Consider the following 16,780-nt stretch of genomic DNA (forward strand, 5'->3'; position numbering starts at 1 on the left):
AATAATGAGGAATGTAACACCCCAAACCCAGCCTAGACGTTATGGCCGTATCTGGCAATGTCACACAATAGTGTTTTTGAAACCTCATTGTTACGTTGAAAACATTCCATGTTATTATCTTTAGTAAACCTTTGTTAGAACTTAGGAAGTCGTATTTATTCATTTAAAACATTTGTTTTGAAACATCCCTCGTTGTGGAAGCTTTAATAAAACAGTCTAAGTGATTATGAGTTTAGAAACTACTTTAACTTTTTGAAAATCGAATTTCCTACAAAATAAATCCATAAAGTAAAATAAATAAATAAAAACCCAAAATTTAAAACCAAATTCCCAGAGGGTCCTTAAATTACAACCCAAATAATCAATAATAATTAAATCATAAAACGTAAGTTGAAAACCATGAAGTCCAAAAATTACTGTAGTCACCGCTGAGTCCTTCATTGCACTAATCCATCTAAGTCAGGGGGTTATCTGTGCACATTAAACAAAAAGGGTGAGTTTACGTAAACTCAATGTGTAATCCCGCAGAAACAAACAAACAATCAGTATTCATAGTGCACAGTTGAACAGTCTTGGGCCTAAGCCCTTTTAAGTATCAGTGACAGTTTGAGCCTTAGCCCATCTCAGTGTAGTGTCAAAAATGCACTAGGGCCTTAGCCCATCACAGTATCAGTAGCAGTAACAGTTATGCAGTAGCAAAAATCTACCCATCCAGCTTCTACACACCATATCCGTCCAACCCTACACTCTATGTGGGGATATAATCAACCCACCCATCCCTACACTCCAAGTAGTACCGAATACGACGCAAAACAGTAGTTTGCAGCTGAGCTGCTAGTAAATTAGGCTTAAAGCCTTTCACGAATAACAAGTCCCAACCCAATTCAATGCAACATACAATGGATGATATGCTATTATGAAATTTTAGTACATATATTCGGTTCAGATATTAACATGCTCAGTACAGATTTCATTCAGTCAATTTCACACATTTAGGGGTCTAAGTAGAGCTTACCGACCTTACAATAGGTTCACAATCGACTTGGGTGACTCGTGCAACCTTAGAAACATTCCGGTAAAAACGGGCCCACAGGTCCGTGTGTGCCCGTGTGGCCCACTCGGCCCAAATTGGCCTTGTCCGTGTGATCCATTTTTAATGTAACCCATGCTAGCTAAATATTCATATATGTTTTCACTATTTACTTATATGTTCATTCAAAGCTGTCTACTTGAGTCATTGTCACTAAATTATTTATATCTTGAGTTACAAAATTCCAAATTAAGATCCGCTTGATGTTTTCGAAACTAGACTCAAATACTTTTCTACCATAAAATTTTTAGATTTTATAGTTTATCAAATAAGTACAGTAAAATCTTCAAATCTATCCCGATTCTGCTGTTTGATAGGTTCAACCTTTCCTTACTAAATATTATTTATCTCTTAATACAGAATTCGGATGATGGTTTTGTTTGTTTCTCTTGAAAATAGACTCGTTAAGGATTTAAAAATATAAATTTAAGACCCTAATTATTTTTTACAATTTTCGATAATTTTTCCAAAGTCAGAATAGGGAAACCTGAACCCATTCTGACATTGTCTCACAAAATTCATTATATCTCATAACTTACAACTTCATTGCTTACACTATTTCTTTCATGAAAAACTAGACTTAACAAAATTTAATTTCATATTTTATTCAATCTCTAACTCAATTTCCACTATTTTAGATTATTTTTCAAAGTTAGACTACTGTTGATGTCTAAAACTATTTTAGTGTAGAATGTTGATTTCCAATATTAGAACACTCTTATTTCCTTTCTCTACAGTTTTTCGCATCATTTTCTCTTATTTCTCGACAACAAGCAATTTTGGTTTTTCCTCAAATCCCTTTTTTTACATTTTGGGTACACGTCTGGTATCGTTTCTGATGCGTAAGCACTCCTAAACCTCCAAAACCTAAAAATCGACCAACAAATCTCCAGATTAATCACTTAATTCGTTTTTAATCAACCTAACAAAATCCTTTCCTCGCTTGAGTAACCACGACTTCGCACAATCACAGCGTCGATTCAAAACCACCAGCCCCTTGATTAACTCCTAAACACCAAAAAGGAATCCCCTTTTAGAGATTAACCAAGAACGATTAATAATAGACAAAACCGTTACTTACCGAACACACGCAACCAATGATGAACAACCAAATCAATTGGAAAATAAAGAAAGAAATGAAAGGGGAAAAATAATGGAAATTTTGGCAACAACTAAGGGAAAGAATTGGCAAAGGAGGGAAAAAAGAAAAAGGAAACGTCAGAAAAAGTTTGAGTAATTGGAGAGAAAACTGAAACTCTGCTTTTTTTTCTACAACAAAAAGATAATCATATTATTTTCTGATAACCTCTCCCCCATTATCTCGTAAAATCACTCCCTATTAACCCACTAAACAGAATTTTGCCCCAACACAACTCTTAGCCGAAATTGGAGAAAAAATACTATCTCCACGCCATCACAGAGAATTGAACACAGAACCTCCTTCACACTAACACTCCACTTATCCAGCAGACCAGTAGGCCCATTCTATTAATTATATGCCAACTTTTACTTAAAAGCCTACTGACAAAAGATAGAGCTTATTCATAAAAATACCAAAATTTGCCCAAGTTCTGACTTGAACTTGGGACCTCCCACACATCCAGAACACTTAACCACTGAAGTAGATACATAGTTGTGTCACACCTTCGTAAGAACAAAAATAAAAATTCTGGGGCGTTACGAGGAATGTCTCCCCTTACTTCAATCACATTTCCCTCAATGTGAAAACAAATATTAACAAATATGATGAAAAAGAAAGGATTTAGAACACTTCCCATGTCGTTTTTGTTACTGTTGTTGCCACCCTTTTTCAAATTTAATTTTTTGTTCCCTCGATTCTCCTGGATATATGAAGAGAGATAAAATTTATTAACATGCAAGAAAATAAAAAAAATAAAAGTAAAAATAAAATTGGGTTGCCTCCCAACAAGCGCTTGTTTAATATAGTTAGCTTGACGACCCAACTAGTATTGAGGCTGTTCCAGCTGAATTGTTTAGATCGTATGGGCTTTTGAAATTCTCAGTTTTCACCACATCCAACATATTTGGGTTTAATCACCTTTGCCCCTCTTGCTTTGGTTTCGTATTTTCCTCCAAGAAAATTTTATTTGTGCATATCAAGGGGCTTGTCCCTTCTAAGTCAAAAATGGTCTCATCATTCTCCAAAAATGTGCCCTTGAGATGCTCGGGAAGTGGTTTTAATTCCAGATCTGATGCCTGCACAACAGAAGGTAGAAGTTTAGTGTTCATAGGAGCTGATAATTTATTAACAGATTCGCAAATAGATATTGAATCGAAATTATCATCAAACAATGTTTCAAGTTTATCTTCATAAAGTGAATCAAAAGTTTCTTCTACTAATGAGTCAATTATGTCAACACGGTTTACGTTCAAAATTTCACTACGGTGACTAATAGCACCATAAATGTTAAACTTCACGATCTCCCCGTCAAACTCCATCGTGAGGGTTACGCTACGCATGTCAATCTTAGTACTTGCAGTACTAAGGAAAGGTCACCCCAACAGGATGTCTGAAGACCTAGGAGCATTATCCTCTTCCATCTTCACCACATAAAAGTTTTCTGGAAAGATAACTCCATTGACTTTCACCAATACGTCCTTTAAGACTCCTTCGGGATGGACAATAGATTTGTCTGCCAGTTGAATGATAATACCTGTTTTCATAAAAAAAAACCCCATTAAGTGATTCATAGATAGAAAAAGGCATTACATTTATGGAGGAACCTAAACCAAAAATAGCTTTTTTTAATTCCTAAGTGGCCTATTTTGCACGGTATTGCAAACATGTCCCTGTCTTTACATTTTGCTGGCATATTTTGCTGCAACACCACAAATACATTTTCACAAACACTTACTCTTTCATTTCCTAGGCTTTGAGGTGATCCTTCTCATAACATAATAAGCCAGTTATAGTAAAAGAGGACGCCTACGACCACTAGCTCCACTTAGATTTTAGACTTATGATTTAGAGGAACCTAACTCTAGCCAACTGTCACTTTTGTGGGACCGTCTTACACTAGACCATAATTTCTCAATGGCGAATGCCAAACCATTTCGTCTCTTGGGCTCGACAACCACTGACGCAATAAGTTAGCGAACCGATTGTGCAACCTTCCCAAAACATACAAAGTGATCATTCATTGTACAAGATTAAAAGATCACTTTTGGAAGGACATGGACGAAAACGTCAATCCGGTAATGCGGAGAAATGATGAATACTCGTTGAGAAGGCTAAGTGCGGGTTCTAAGCCTCATGAACCTGTTTTGAGAAATCTCGACAACCTTTGACTTGATGAGTTTAGTGGCTCATGCTTTCGGGAAATGAAACACAAGTGTAGTGAAATAAAATTTTATTGAAAAGGGAAAAGAAACAAAAATGCTAGAACCTTAGAGGGAAGGAGCTTTTTACAGAAAATGATGAGTGAATATTCATGTCACTATATCCCCTATTTATAGTACATAGAAAATCTAGTTTGTTCCTATTTAAACTCTAAAAGATAAATAAAGGTATAACCGGAAATTAAATGTAAATAATATCATAATAATCCTAACAATAATCCTAAAAATAAAATTCGACTTTAAGTAGAGTCTTCTATTCATAAATCTCTTCTTTGAATTTTTGCCCTAAGTCTTTTGCAGTTTTTATTTTCAACACCATTTCTTTCCTATTTCGCATACTATCCCATTTTGTCTTTAAATTCACGATTTTTTCCCCAAACTTCCTTTTTCCTTCAATTTAGTCACTACAAGATAAAAACCCATAAAAGGCCCAAATTAGTAGGATCATGCTCAAAATATATATACAATTAACACATAAAAGTATGCCATTTTAGAGTATTATCAGTAACACCCCAAACTCAACCTAGATGTTATGATCAGATTATGAAGGTTACATTGCTAGATAAAATAAAACTATTGCTTATTTTGGAGGAAAAAAACCAATCCCAGTGGGTTGAAAATTCCATCGTCTCGCTCTTTTATAAAACATACTAATCATTTCAATAGTTCAAGCTAATTCACCTATTCACCTATAATCATAGCGTACCAAATTATTTTTAGTGAAATCCTTAAATTTAGTTTGCAACGGCGAATACTTAAAACTTATAGTTTGAAAAAAAAATGGAGTTCATTTTACTTGCCCTAAGTTGGATTGTTAATCATTTTGAGCTTTAGCATAATAATACATTTAGTCCTAATGATCTAAAGAAATCATAAAATGTCCAAAAGTTATACAAACCATAATAAAGTCTGAAATGTTCAATTTAAATCAAATAGTATAAAACCATGAAATACTAAATCAAAATGTGAAATTCGTTGCGCAATCCAATGTTAAGTAGGAGGGTTACCTGAAACAAATCATACAGGAGCATGAGCTTATAGCCTAATGTGTGATTTGGCCTATAATTCCAAAACATACATTTTCATATTCATCAATATTATATCAGAATATCATACAACGCATTTATTTCAAATAAATCATATCTTATCAAAATGCATGAAGATATTAACTTATCATACTATAGCATAACATACTAAATCTAAGATTGAAAGAAAATCCAAAGACTAAAGAAGAAAAAGAGAATAAAAAAATAACAAAAGAAGATGATAAAGAAATCAAGAACAGACGTGCAAGCAAGGGAAAGAAAGAAAAATAAACGTGGGTGGTTACAAAATTGAAAAATAAAAGGGATTTTGATAAAAGTTAAATCAAATAAAACAAATAAGATTTATCACCAAATTTTTAATAGAATTCCACTCGAATTCAGCTTCCCACATATAGCAAACAATAAAAATAATCATATGCTCACGCTAGGACCCCAAAATATGCTAAAGCTTAACCACTGAACCACTAGGCTCATCATTTTCATACTCCAACACAGAAATTAATTTAAGCCATAAAGCTCAAGCCCAACTTAAAACCAAAAATTAATAGGAGAAAATCCAAAATTTAGGAATTGAACTTGAGTCTTAAAGCATACTCCTAAGGCACACAACCACAATACCAAATCAAATCTTTTTACAATCACATTCCAAAAATCAAAATTTTGGGGTGTTACAAAATTCTATGTATTTAATCTTTGAATTATAGCTTTTCAAATGATCACTTGAACGTATTTGCGAAGCATTCATATCACCATTCTTTTGAAGTCACGAGTGAGGAAAATTTTTGGAAAAAATATATTTTGATCTATTCAAGAGTTTCAATAATAATCATAGAAAATTTTGATCATAACCGATATACGAAAATACAAATAGGTATTTTGAATCATTTTATAATCTTCCTTCAAGTATTATTCATTGAGTCAATTTTACTACATATGTTCAAATCATTCCAATTCATATAATTGATTGTACAAACATATTGAACACTTTCCTAGGAATTTCTATAATCTTCTATTATTCTAAATCCTTTAAGGATTTCAATATAAACTTCACTGTATAGTGATCCATATAGATGTTGTAACAACAACATTAGATGCGTGCTAAATCTTTAATGAACTGCCGGACTAATGAGATATCTAAAGGTTTAATGCATCCGTCACAAAAGAATATTATATCTTCTTATAATCAATGCTAGAACTTAACAAAAAACTTTATCTTTCTTTTTCATTTCTACAAAAGTACATATTCGTACCTCACTGGCTTTATACCTTTAGATGTTTGGACTACTAGTCCAAAACTTTCACAATTTTAATTCTACTTTAATTGTGTCTTTCCTTTTTTGGCCAATTTAGTCCATGTATATGTTTCTCAACAGTCAAGATCCTTCGCTTCTTTTATTATTTCAATAATAAAATCTCACGCAAAATTGTTGTCAACAACTTTCTATTTTCCATAGTTCCATATTTTCTCGATTAACATAACTTATCGAAATCTTTTTATTTTAATTATTTCCATCTTTATGTACCTGAATCTTTTATGGAGTTTTAATAATTAGTTATGTATTAGATCTATTCAAGAGCACCACTTCCACTATATGACAATCTTAATTTATCATCTTTGGAACCAATTTATCTATCGCACTTCAGGCAAGCATTACTTTCATTTATTCTATCAAAATTTCCTACTAGGACTTTGACACATCTGTTGGCATATAAGACTTGATTATTCTCATTAGGCCCGTAAATACATTTGGTTGTAAATCAAATATTGTGTGGGTATATAAAACTTGGTTATTCTTATTAGGTTAGAGATGCATTTGACAATAAAAAAAAATATTGTGTGGCTATCAAAGATTTTGAAGAGGATAAACAAAATTGAGAATCATCGTGCTAATAAACGTGTTATGAAAAAAATAATAAAAAGAATAAAGAATAAAAGAAATAGACGAAACAAGAGAACTTTGAATTTTATTGATCAATCAGATGTTTATAATGTTTCTCTAAAACCTATATTTATAGACATAAAAACTATACATGGTATAAAACTCTAATTCTAGTAAATGTTAAAATTCTAATGTGTACCAAACATATCTTAATATTAATAGATATTCACTTAATGACAAATTATTCACATATTAGAATAATGGTTTTGTCTTTACTGGTAGACTGTATTTTCTTAAGGCCCATGGTTTTAAAACTATAGTTTTAAGAATACAGTATGAAATAAATACAGCCACGTATGGAACTGTGAATTCTTTTTACAGTTAATTTGGGTTTATGGCAAGTTTTGGTATATATCATCTGACAAAGCAATAAACATTTACATGAAACAGTAAGTAATTTATTTCTAAAATAAATATTTTTATTAATTGTGTATTGCATTTATTTCTAAAATCTTCTTAATGAGGTGTTAAAGGTTTTAAATAAGTTAACATTATCTTATAATGGATTTATACATTAAATATATTAAATGCTAACCATATATGCATATATAATGATTCTTGCTTTAATGATATCCGATTAATATTTACAAGCAAATATAGGTAAATGTCAAAAATTACTAATATATAACTATAGTTAATTTCACAACAATTTACAATGATTTAATATATAATTACATTATTTTTGGGTAAAATATGTTATAATTCTCTATACTTGTTAAAATTTTGAAATTTAATCCTTTTATTTTATTACAAAAAATTTAGCCTTTTTATTTTTTAGATTTTAAAATTCATGTCTAACTGTTGACATTATTATATATATTTATATAATCATTCTTATGAAATATATAGCATTTTATTTTTCAATTTGTTTAATTTTAAACCTCATATATACTCTATATATGAATATTAGCATTTATAAGTAATTTTTTATACAAAGCTCAATTCTTAAAATAAAAGATATTAGTTATTTAAATGTTTTCGAGCTAACTCTGTCTTTTGACATGCTCCCTCTCTGTCTTTTGACGTGTTTTGTTTTGCTCTTGGTAGCACGTTAACTTTATTTTGCCTACAATTTTGTTTTTGATTTTTCTCCAATTTACGTGTTTCTCTGCAGCTTTTCACTATTGGAAGACTCTATGGCAAGTCTTTCTCTAGAGGAGATGGAAGAGGACTTAATTCAGTTAGGGGTTGAATCGGTTGATAATGAAATTTCTTATGTGAATTGTTTTGTTGCAATGTTCTTTACCTCCAGTGTGGTTCATTTTCAAGCGATAAGATCTACTTTGGCCAATGTTTGGCACCCTATTGGTGAAGTCTCTATATCAGATCTTGAGAATGGTCAATTTTTATTTCGTTTTTATTTTCAAGTTGATGTGGATTGGGTGGAGAGGAATGGCTTGTGGAATTTTTAATTCCCATTTGTTGGTTCTTAATTATTCAATACAAGGGGAGAATCCTTTGACTGTTCAGTTAACAGAAGTGAGTTTCTGGATTCTTGTTAATGATATCCCTCATGGTTTCATGTTTGAGGTTGTTGCGAAACAATTGGGGAATTTTGTGGGGACTTTCCTTGAATATGACACTTCGGTAGTTCAATTAGCGTACAGAGGAATAATAAGGTTGAGAGTCCGGTTAGATGTTGGTAGTCCTTCAAAAAGAAAGAAAAAGCTTTTACTCCCAAATGGTACGTCTGTCTACGTTTGTTTTGAATATGAGAAACTCTTTTTTGTTTTATTTGTGAAAAATTAGGGCATGGTGAGAGTTTTTGCCCAATAAGAGCGATTATTCTGAATCAAGAGTATGAGTATAAGTGTATATCTCACTTCGTGCTCAGTCGAAAAGAACTATGGCGTGAAGGAGCCAATTGCTGGTGGAGGATAGTGGCGAAAAAGGCCCAAGTTATGGTAATTCCAAAAATAATAATGGCAGGAGTAACCTAGGGGATCTGCAAGATGGATTCGTAAGCCAAGGAATAACTAAGGGATTTTTTTAAATTTTTCTCTCTCTTCAAAAGGAAAAGTCGAAGTCAAGGAATAACTAAGGGATCTCCTTCTAATTTTTCTCTCTACAAAAGGAAAACTCAAATATTTCCATATTAACTGGGCCTATAGTTAGGAGTGGATTAGGCCATTATTTTAACACAGCTAATAGTAGTTTTGATGGTGAGATGGCAATTCGTGAAGAAGAAAATAGCCCAATGCGTAATTTGGATGGGCTAAAGCGTCCTCAAACCTTTTCATTTGCTTCGGGAGTTTCTGCTAATAAGGATTCAATTGAATTTTTGGGTATTTTGATCAAGTACCTAATCAAATAAGACCGACACGCCTTAACAATGAGGCCACCCAAAAGCAATAAAGCTTCTAAGCTGAATCGTTCGGGGTTTGGAAAGACCCCGAATAGTTTAACGTCTCTGGCATATGCTACGAGACTCTAACCCATCTGTGGTTTTTTTTATTGAAACAAAACTACATGGTTCTAGAATGGAAAAGATCAAGTGTAAGTGTGGTTACATTAATGGAATTGATGTTGACTCGGATGGAAGAAGTGGGGGTTTATCTATGAGGTGGAAAAGTGGTTGCAAGGTGTCGCTTTGAACGTACTCTAGATAACATATTGATATTATGATTGATGAAGATTCGGAGAGGTTGAGATAGAGGTGCACAGGTTTCTACGAAGCTCCGGCAGAAAATGAAATAGAGGCTTCTTGGAATTTTTTTACGGTCTTTCAATGATTGCCTACAAATCTCTTGGGAGTCATCGGGGATTTTAATGAAATAGCTTTCATGTCAGAGAAATAAGGTGGTTTAGTCAGACATGAAAGTCAAATGAGAAAGTTTTGAGAAATGTTATTTGATTGTAATATCTTTGATCTTGGTTACACGGGACAGTGGTTGATTTGGGAGATGGCATGCACCATTTCTAATAGCATAAGTGAATGGTTAGATCGAGCTGTAGCTAATGACGATTGGTGGTCTTTATTTCCAAATTACAAAGTGTCTCATCTATCATACTTCTTTTCAAATCATTATCCTTTACTTCTAAATTCAAAGGTGGAGAGTCTAAGCACTAAAGTGCTTCACTTTCTCTTTGAGGCGGCATGACTTTTGGAGGATACTTGTGAAACAGAGGTAAAGAACTTGTGGGATACTAGTTCAGGCACTCTTCCTACGAGACTTTGCAAGGGTGGGGAAGGGTTGGATAAGTGGTTTGCACGAGTTAAACATGAAATATCCATGTCTAGGAAGGACCTTGAGAGGCAGCTCTAAAGGTTAAATAAGTCAACTCCATTTAATGCAGTTTTGGGGGACATTGTTGATACAAAGCTAGCTTTTAGTATGGAGGCCAATAAGGAGGAGCTGTATTGGGAACAAAGAGTTAGAGCAAGCTGGCTGAAAAATGGTGACCGAAACATGAACCTTTTTCATAAAGCAGCATTTGCTAGGAAGAGAAGGAATACGGTGGATAAGTTGGTAGATACTAATGGGAATATTGATGATAGTAACGAAGGCTTTCTGTCACATGCCACTAGTTATTTTGGTGCCCTATTTTTGTCAACAGGAGTTACAAATGCTGATGCCATACTTGAGAGAGTTGATCCTTGTATTACGGCATCTATGAATGATGATCTCGTAAGGGGTTTTTATTATGAAGAGTTGTGCTTGGCCCTCAAAAATATGAGCCCACTAAAGGCTTCGAGAGAGGACAGTTTGGGTGCGGTGTTTTATCAAAGATTCTGGCACATTATGGGTAATGAGGTTGTGAGCTACTGTATTGAGGTGCAACATAGTGACCACAATATCTTTGAATTAAATTAGACACAAATCATTTTAATTCCAAAGACAGTAATCCTAGCTCTATGGCTCACTTTTGACAAATTAACCTCTGTACTATTTTGTACAAAATTGTTGCAAAAATGCTTAGTCAACAGATTTCAGTCAGCTTTACACTTCTATATCGATGAAGCGCAAAACACTTTTGTGCCTGGTAGACTCATCTTTGATAATATACTAGCCGCATATGGAATTCTTCATTCGATGTGTAAGAGAAGAATGGGGAAATTGGGTTCATTTGCTTTAAAGCTCAACATGAGCAAAACATGTGATAGGGTGGAATGACCTTTTCTTATGATCATGCTTAAAAGAATAGGTTTTTCTGAATATTGAGTTCAAAAAATAATGAGATGTGTTGAATCAATTTCTTATTCAGTGGATTTGAATGGGCAGATTGGCGAAAGGTTTTTTCCAACTTAAGGGCTTAGACAAGGTGACCCACTTATTCCTTATTTATTTCTCATATGCAGCGAGGGGTTATTGGCTTTGCTACGTTTGGCTTCTACAATGGGTGCACTTAAGGGAGTTCATGTGAATCGACATGCCCCACTCATCACTTATCTACTTTTTGTGGATGATAGTTTAATTTTAAGAGAGGCTAAGATAAAAGGGGCTATGACTCTTAAAGATATACAAACTATGCTAATAGTTTGGGACAACTGATAAATTTTGATAAATCAGGATCGTTTTTCAGTTCAAATTTGAGCTAGGAAAAAAGGGAGAATGTCGAATATTGGGAGTTAATTCGAGCAACAATCCCACGAGAAAAAAAAAGTTGGCGTTTAAGGAGATAAAGGAGAAATTGAGTAAATGGGTGGCTAGTTGGAGTGCGAGGATGCTTTCTATTGGGGGTAGAGAAGTCCTTATCAAAGTAGTGCTTAAGCAATCCCATTATATGCATTGTCGTTTTTTTTCTTTTACTTAGTTTATTCATAAAGAATTAGAAGTAGTGATTGCAAAGTTCTGGTGGCAGAAAAAAGTTGGCAAGAGTGGTTTGCATTGGTGCTCATGAAAATCCCTGTGTGCTTCAAAAATAGATGGGGGAATAGGCTTTCAGGACTTATCAAAGTTCAATATCGCACTTTTAGCTAAGCAAGGGTGGAGGTTAATGGAAAATCCTAATTCACTAATGGCAAGACTCATTTGTGCTAAGTACTACTATGATTCAAACTTTCTTGCGGCATCATTAGGTTCCAGTCCATCTCTCATATGGCAGAGTATTTGGAGTTCTAAAGCTTTGCTTGAATCAGGTCTTCAATGGAGGATTGGACCGGGTCAGTCCATCTCAATTTGGAATGATTATTGGCTTCCGGGGCTTCATTGGGAAAGGATTGTTTCTAATCCATTTCCAGAATTGAATTGGGTTAGCGACTTAAGGCTGCCTAGTTCAAATAGTTGGAATCATGCTCTAATCGCCAATATTTTCTTTGACAGAGAAGTAAAGAGAATTGGTTGCATTCCCATTCCACTATTTAATCAACCTGATAAGTTAGTTTGGTATGGGGAGAAATCTGGTATTTATTCGGTTCGAAGTGGTTATAAATCGCTAGGCAATTTTTATTTGGAGTCTTAATTGCCTAGTGAAAATAAAAATTTTGGTTTGGAAGTTTGTGTGAAATTACATCCCAACATTCCAAAATTTACATTTTCGACTAATTAGTTTGGAGAATCGTTGTTTACGTTGTCATGATGTTAATGAATCAAACATCCATGTTGCTCCTAATTGTTTGTTTGCAAAAAAAAAAGTGTGGTTGAAGCTTAATTATCAGTGGCCAGTTTTAATTACAAAGTCAAGTTTTATCGAGTGGTTATATTGGGTTTTCGAAAATATTACTAGCTATAAGAAGGACAAAACAACTATTACTATTTGGGCCATTTGGTTTGCCCGAAACAAATTGCTTCATGATAAGAAAGAATAGTCTATGGAAGAGGTTATTACCTTCATTAGAGGTTATAGCCGCGAATATCGGGACTTAACAGATAATCTACAACATCCAAGACCACGTGAGATGATTCATTGGAACCCCCTCCATCAAACTAAGTAAAGGTGAATGTTGATGCTAGTTTCTCGGCTGCAAAACAGTTGGCAACATTAAGATTTTTTATAAGAAATGAAAAGGGGTTCTTGTGGGTTTCGAGTTCATAACCTGGTCACTACAGCTACAATGGCAGAGGTGATAGCAGTGCTCCATGGAATACAGTTCGCATCTGAATGGGTTTTACGTAGGTTATTTTGGAGGGTGATTCAAAGCATACAATTAAGAACCTAACATCTCCAGGCGGGGACTATTCAGAGACGAGATAGGTTACCTAGGATGTAAAGGTTTGGGTAGGGTCTTTCTCTGGCTATTGTTTTGAGTTTACTGTGCACCAGGGTAACTCTGTTGCACATGCACTAGTGGAGGAGGGCATGAGGGGGCTTGAGGACTGCTTCTGGGTTGAGGATGCACCAATGGAAGCTAAAGAGTTGGCAGATGTGGACCGTCGATTTCAACAACCACTGTAATCATTTTGAATTTATGTTATGTTCGTGGGTTGGGGATATTCTTGAACTATTGCAAAGGCAACCTCAATCCCCATCCTGTATGTTTCAGTTCGTTGGAATCTATAGAAAGATTTGTTACTATTTAGGGTTAGAAGTATCTGTAGAGGCCTGGATTTGAAGCTTCTAGATTTTTTTGCTTTATGTTTTGATTTTTATTGTTTTGTTGTCTCATGTTTTAAAACCCTGATGTTTGTTGGGTTTCTCCTGGACAGAGTTTTGAACTTTTATTTTGGTTTTAGGCCCAATTTTTAATCTAAACGGTATTTTTCTCAAAAAAATACGTATAAAAAAAGAAAGGTAAGATGATTACCTTTTTAAAGTTGAGGGCCTAAGTGATTAAAAAACAAGAATTAAAGTCAAAGTGATAAAATAGATAAATACTAAATGCTAAATTTATCATAATGCCTTAAAAATGGTACAGAATAATTGCACTAAATTACTGTATATTCTAATTTTGAACATTTTTCATAATTTTTGGAAATTTCAAAAAATAAAAAATAAAAGAAATGGTATGAAGCATTCTTCCCTTACTTTTTAAATGCATGTCATGAGTGTGTGTGAGCATGGAATGGAGACAAGTAGGTGCACAGATATTTACAACAAAAAGCTAATGCAACGATGTCAACTAATTTAACAAGTTTATTGACAAAATAACAGATTATCATACAATATATGCAAATAATAAGTGTAAAATAACAAGCAAAAGGTATGAAGCATTCTTCTCATGTACTTATTTGGGTAATGACTAACGGGGAGAAGTTTAGCATGACACTCAATTGGGTTCAAATGGCTAACTACATGTAGTACGGTTCTTAACAGGTACTCGAATTGTCCTCGATATTTCCTACTACGGCTAGCAAAGCTCTTTTTCCTCACTCACGCTAAGATCATATGAAATAGGTTCAATCCGAGCGGATACATTTTCTTATATAAATACAGAGGATTACCACAAAGGCAAAGATAAATTTCACCCTGAAAATGTTTCACTAGTCCATACGAACACTACACCAGAACAGGTTTTTAGCGGCGTTTTTTAAGCCTTTAGCGGCGCTTTTTAGCGCCACTAAAAGTAATTGCGGCGCTACTGACAACGCCGCTAACATTTGCGGTGCTTATTTTTATAAACACCGCTAAAGGTCATGTTCTTTAGCGGCGCTACAAAAAAGCGCCGCTAAAGGTCATGTACTTTAGCGGCGCTTATTCCGCAAACGCCGCTAAAGATCATGTTCTTTAGCGACGCTTTTTTTGCAAATGCCGCTAAAGATCATGTTCTTTGGCGGCGCTTTATCCACAAATGCCACTAAAGGTCATGTTCTTTTAGCGGCGCTTTTCTGACAAACGTCGTTAAAGACCATGACCTTTAGCGGTGCTTTTTTTAAAAACGCCACTAATTTTGGTAGATTTGTAAAAAAAAATTATATTTTCAGCCCTTCTGTAAAAACAAATCAGAAGAAACCAAATCTAAACCAACCGAAAGCAATAAATCTATATAATATATAAGATTAAACGAATAATATATAATAAATATCAATAAATAAAATTCGTATTATTCTTACAAAAATGTTAAAAGTTAAAATGATAATTAAAAGTCAAAATTGAAGTATATTTACACGATAGTCTAAGACGGCGGCTGTTGCGATTGCTGAAACATCTTCATCATATTCTAAAGCTGCTGCTGGAGTTCATCGTACTTTCTACGCTGCTCTGCTTCCCTCGCTGCAGCCTCTGCTTCTTTCGCTGTCGCATCTGCTTTAAGTTGCAGCTGGAGTTCTTCATACTTTCATTGAACCTCAGCTTCTCTCGATGCTGCCTCAGCTTTAAGTTGTGTAATTTGCTCAACTGTTGTCGCTTGCATCTGAGCCATCTGATCTCTTAACATCTGAACTTCAGCTTGAGCCTGACTCCCCGAAGGCATGTATTGTTGCGAGCTGGATCCAAAATATTGGGATGGGTTAACAAAAGATCCTTGAAATCGAACCCGACCATACCTTTCAGGACCCAAAACTTCAGTGATAATTCGGTTATCAATGTCGTCAATATGAACAGAACTATCATTGGAAGCAATCGCTTCATACTCCGCCTTTTTATCCTTTAGTTTTTCCTAAAAAATAAATCACATAGTTAGGAACGTAATATATATTAAAAAATAAAATGCAACATAACTTAACAATATTTGCATTACAAGAAATGAAATAAATCATTAGAAAATAAACACTATAAATAATTAAAACAAGTCAAATTGTATTAAGCAAACGTACCATAAATTCTGCAGCTTCAGGAGTCATAGGAGATCCATCTTTCTTCCTATGTGTAATGTCAAAAAGTTGAAGGCGTCCAACTTTTTGACCGAACGACAGTTCCTACAATACAGTAGTAAAAATATTATTTGATAGAAAGTAATAAATATCTACCAGTATTAAAAAATTCAAAATACCTCGGCTTGAGCTACAAAAGCAAAACTTTTCGACCTAGCTGTGTGAGTGAATTTTTGTTTCTGCCTACTACTTTTTCCAACTCGTTCACGATCCTACGTTATGAAATTATTAGTACGTCAATAGTAAATACAATAAACCAAAAAAATTACAAGATTTTTGTAGTAACACATACCTCTCCTTTCTTCGAAGTCCAAAATCTAACGACCTCTTCCCACTGGTACCTCAGCATTCCCAACGGGACATTTTGTAATTTCTCGTCGAGTGTTGTTTTTGTCTTAAAATAGTCTTTCTTTAAAGTGCTCTTATGGTCTCTCCATCTTTTTCCCAATGCCTTCTTTACATAAGCATCGGGGACCTCTAGAGCAAATCTCGCCTACAAAAAACACAAGTTAAGAAAATAAATATAAATGAAACTTAAACCCAAGTATTATAAATGACATTAACTTTTTGTTACCTTAATGTTATCGAGAGCTTGGTTCTTGTTACTCTTGGGCATTTTATGCCATGACTCGAAGTTAATTGGCAACATATTTG

The 16,780-nt window shown here is 34.1% G+C and overlaps 1 long non-coding RNA gene across 3 annotated transcripts; it reads right to left on the reverse strand.

Annotated features, from left to right (window-relative positions):
• Positions 1-1,696: 1,696 nt before the first annotated feature.
• LOC121217931 (uncharacterized) lies at positions 1,697-14,031 on the reverse strand. 3 transcript variants are annotated; one of them, XR_005914191.1, is made up of 4 exons: positions 13,206-14,031; positions 5,458-5,509; positions 3,150-3,765; positions 1,697-2,931 (listed from the first exon to the last, which is right to left on the reverse strand). It is a non-coding gene; the product is annotated as an uncharacterized lncRNA (long non-coding RNA). The 3 variants fall into 3 exon arrangements; XR_005914192.1 differs by lacking the exon at positions 1,697-2,931 and having other exon boundaries at positions 2,976-3,307; positions 3,479-3,765; XR_005914193.1 differs by lacking the exon at positions 1,697-2,931 and having other exon boundaries at positions 2,976-3,765.
• Between the last annotated feature and the right edge of the window lie 2,749 nt (positions 14,032-16,780).

The sequence above is a fragment of the Gossypium hirsutum genome, chromosome D05 (genome assembly GCF_007990345.1).
Source record: "Gossypium hirsutum isolate 1008001.06 chromosome D05, Gossypium_hirsutum_v2.1, whole genome shotgun sequence".
NCBI lineage: Eukaryota > Viridiplantae > Streptophyta > Magnoliopsida > Malvales > Malvaceae > Gossypium > Gossypium hirsutum.